Here is a 4,805-nt window from a genome sequence, read left to right on the forward strand (position 1 = left end):
GTGGGAGGGCCGTTGTAAATCATTTGTATTGTGTCTGTGTGAGATACGGTTGGAATCCAGTCAGGGGGTATTCCCTCCAGTCCCAGGCACCTTTTGGTTAAATGTATAAATTACGGTTACGTGCCGACAAGTTGGTAGGGGAGGGGAGTGGGCAGACCACTCATTGAATAATGACCGATACGGCGATAAAGAGACACTTTTGGACATTTCTCGTGGCTTCTGGAGTCTGAAGCCACCCGCCTGCAGTGTCTTGCTTTGTCAATAAATCCTCAAACTGACTACAGATTGACCTGCGACTTCCTCCTTCACTGATTGGCTGCTTGACACTTATTGGCGCGAGGAGTGATGAGTGGGCTCGATTGAGGGGACCCGGGCAAGATTACAGGGGGGTTGAGATTGGCGGGGACAAAGGTGGGGTCGAGGGCTCGGTGGGGACTGGGGTACACGCTACTCAGATGAGCGGGTGAGGATAGGGTGAGTTGGCGGGTGGGGTGAATCATGGAGTACAGTACAGAAGGAGGCCATTCAGCCCATCGAGTCTGTACCAATCACGATCCTACCCAGTCCCTATCCCCATAACCCCGCACATTTACCCCTGTTAATCCCCCCTGATACTAAAGGGCAATTTAGAACATAGAACATAGAACATAGAACATTACAGCGCAGAACAGGCCCTTCGGCCCACGATGTTGCACCGACCAGTTAAAAAAAAAACTGTGACCCTCCAACCTAAACCAATTTCTTTTCGTCCATGAACCTATCTACGGATCTCTTAAACGCCCCCAAACTAGGCGCATTTACTACTGATGCTGGCAGGGCATTCCAATCCCTCACCACCCTCTGGGTAAAGAACCTACCCCTGACATCGGTTCTATAACTACCCCCCCTCAATTTAAAGCCATGCCCCCTCGTGCTGGATTTCTCCATCAGAGGAAAAAGGCTATCACTATCCACCCTATCTAAACCTCTAATCATCTTATATGTTTCAATAAGATCCCCTCTTAGCCGCCGCCTTTCCAGCGAAAACAATCCCAAATCCCTCAGCCTCTCCTCATAGGATCTCCCCTCCATACCAGGCAACATCCTGGTAAACCTCCTCTGCACCCTCTCCAAAGCCTCCACATCCTTCCTGTAATGTGGGGACCAGAACTGCACACAGTACTCCAAGTGCGGCCGCACCAGAGTTGTGTACAGTTGCAACATAACGCTACGACTCCTAAATTCAATCCCCCTACCAATAAACGCCAAGACACCATATGCCTTCTTAACAACCTTATCTACTTGATTCCCAACTTTCAGGGATCTATGCACACATACACCTAGATCCCTCTGCTCCTCCACACTATTCAAAGTCCTCCCGTTAGCCCTATACTCAACACATCTGTTATTCCTACCAAAGTGAATTACCTCACACTTCTCCGCATTAAACTCCATCCGCCACGGCATGGCCAATGCACCTAACCTGTACATCTTTGGACACTAAGGGGCAATTTAGCATGGCCAATGCACCTAACCTGTACATCTTTGGACACTAAGGGGCAATTTAGCATGGTCAATGCACCTAACCTGTACATCTTTGGACACGAAGGGGCAATTTAGCATGGCCAATCCACCTAACCTGCACCCCCGGGGCTGGACGTGGGTTCAAATCCCGGCAGCGAGAGGAATTTATTTTTATTCATCCATGGGACATGGGCGCCGCTGGCTGGGCCCAGCATTTATTGCCCATCCCTAGTTGCCCCTTGGAAGGCAGTTGCGAGTCAACCACATTGCTGTGGTTCTGGAGTCACATGTAGGCCAGACCGGGGTAAGGACGGCATATTTCCTTCCCTAAAGGGAACCAGATGGGTTTTTCCGACAATCGACAATGGTTTCACTTTCGATTCCTAATCCTGGACTTTTTAATTCAGATTCCACCATCTGCCGTGGCGGGATTCGAACCCGGGTCCCCCAGAACATTAGCTGAGTTTCTGGATTAATAGTCTTAACGATAATACCACTAGGCCATTGCATCCCTGCAATTTAAATGCAATGAATAATATCTGGAATTATAAAGCGAATCTCATTAACGGCGACTGTGACAAACATCATCGATTGTCGGAAAGAAAAACTCACCTGGGTTCACTAATGTCCCCTTTTGGGGTGGAAAGCTGCCGTTCTAACCTGGTCTGGCCTACATGTCACTCCAGACACACACTCCCACACACACTCAGCAATGTGGTCACCTCTTAACTGCCCCCCTCTGCAATGGGCCGAGCGAGACACTCAGTTTATTTATTTCTAGTCACAAATCGACTCACATTAACACTGCAGTGAAGTTACTGCGAAAATCCCCTAGTCGCCACACTCTGGCGCCTGGTCAGGTACACTGAGGGGGGAATTTAACACGGCCAATGCACCTAACCAACACCTCTATTGAACTGTGGGAGGAAACCGGAGCATCCGGAGGAAACCCACGCAGACACAGGGAAAACGTGCAGACTCCACACACACAGTAACCCAAGCCAGGAATTGAACCCGGGTCCCTGGCGTTGTGAGGCAGCAGTGCTAACCACTGTGCCACCGTGCCGCTGAAGGGGGCAATTAGGGATGGGCAACAAATGTTGGGCCTTGCCCATGATGCCCATACATCCTGGATCTACGACAGTTTGCCTACCACCGCGACAGGTCCACAGCAGACGCCATTACCCTGGCCCTGCACTCAACCCTGGAACACCTAGACAACAAGGACACCTAGGTCAGACTCCTATTTATTGACTACAGCTCAGCGTTCAACACTAGTATTCCCACGAAACTCATCTCCAAACTCTGTGGCCTGGGCCTCGGCTCCTCCCTCTGCGACTGGATCCTGAACTTCCTAACCTACAGACCACAATCAGTAAGGAGAGGCAACAACACCTCCTCCATGATCATCCTCAACACTGGTGCCCCACAAGGCTGTGTTCTCAGCCCCCTACTATACTCCTGATACACCTATGACTGTGTGGCCAAATTGCCCTCCAATTCGATTTTCAAGTTTGCTGACGGCACTACCGTAGTGGGTCGGATCTCAAACAATGACAAGATGGAGTACAGAAATGAGATCGAGAATCTGGTGAACTGGTGCGGCAACAATAATCTCTCCCTCAATGTCAACAAAACGAAGGAAATTGTCATCAACTTCAGGAAGCATAAAGGAGAATATGCCCCGGTCTACATCAACGGGGATGAAGTAGAAAGGGTCGAGAGATTCACGTTTTTAGGTGTCCAGATCACTAATAACCTGTCCTGGTCCCCCCATGCCGACACTATAGTTAAGAAAGCCCACCAACGCCTCTACTTTCTCAGAAGACTAAGGAAATTTGTCATGTCAGCTACAACTCTCACCAACTTTTACAGATGCACCATAGAAAGCATTCTTTCTGGTTGTATCACAGCTTGGTATGGACTCCTGCTCTGCCCAAGACCGTAAGGAACTACAAAAGGTCGTGAATGATAAGCAAACCAGCCTCCCATCCATTGACTCTGTCTACACTTCCCGCTGCCTCGGGAAAAGCAGCCAGCATAATCAAGGACCCCACGCACCTCGAACATTCTCTCTTCCACCTTCTTCCTTCAGGAAAAAGATACAAAAGTCTGAGGTCACGGGCCAACCGACTCAAGAACAGCTTCTTCCCTGCTGCTGTCGGACTTTTGAATGGACCTACCTTGCATTAAGTTGATCTTTCTCTACACCCTAGCTATGACTGTAACACTACATTCTGCACCCTCTCCTTTCCTTCTCTATGAACGGTATGCTTTGTCTGTATAGTGCACAAGAAACAATACTTTTCACTGTATGTTAATACATGTGGCAATAATAAATCAAATCAAATCCTGTGAAGGAATATATTTTTTAAAAATCATTGTCAATAGCCAACTTGCGTTTGATTGTGTTCTAGGGGAGACGGTAGCCCAGCGGTATTATCGCTAGACTATTAATCCAGAAACTCAGCTAATGTTCTGGGGGACCCGGGTTCGAATCCCGTCACGGCGGATGGTGGAATTTGAATTCAATAAAAAACATCTGGAATTAAGAATCTACTGATGGCCCATTGTCGATTGTCGGAAAAACCCTGCTGGTTCTCTAAGGTCTTTGGGAAGGAAATCTGCCGTCCTTACCCGGTCTGGCCTACATGTGACTCCAGAGCCACGGCAATGTGGTTGACACGCAACTTCCCTCCAAGGGCAACTAGGGATGGGCAATAAATGCTGGGCCCAGCCAGCGACACCCAAGTCCCACGAATGAATAAAAAAAAATAACAATGGCCAACAGGGGGAGGCACGACGGCACAGTGGGTTAGCACTGCTGCCTCACAGGAACCTGGGTTCAATTCCTGGCCTCGGGTCACTGTCTGTGTGGAGTGTGCACGTTCTCCCCGTGTCTGCGTGGTTTTCGTCCAGGTGCTCCAGTTTCCTCCCAGTCTCCAAAGATGTGCGGGTTAGATGGATTGGCCATGCTAAATTGCCCCCTAGTGTCAGGGGGACTAGCTGGGGTAAATACATGGGGTTATGGGGATAGAGTATGGGTGGGATTGTGCAGACCCGATGGGCCAAATGGTCTCCTTCTGCACTGTAGGATTCTATGATTCTCTCAGTTGTCAATGTTCCTCCACTATATTGACGATCCTCCAGCTATGAAGCCTGAGGCCCTTGGTTTGTGAGCGTTTAAATTAGGCCTCTGTTGAGGATCCGCAGGTTTCGTCGTGAAGACCTCTCCTTCAAACTCGCCCATCGATCTTTCCCCAGAAAACGACTTCACAGGAAAATGAATCACTTCACGGGAA

The sequence above is a fragment of the Mustelus asterias genome, unplaced genomic scaffold (assembly GCF_964213995.1).
Source record: "Mustelus asterias unplaced genomic scaffold, sMusAst1.hap1.1 HAP1_SCAFFOLD_1510, whole genome shotgun sequence".
NCBI classification, from domain to species: Eukaryota; Metazoa; Chordata; class Chondrichthyes; order Carcharhiniformes; family Triakidae; genus Mustelus; species Mustelus asterias.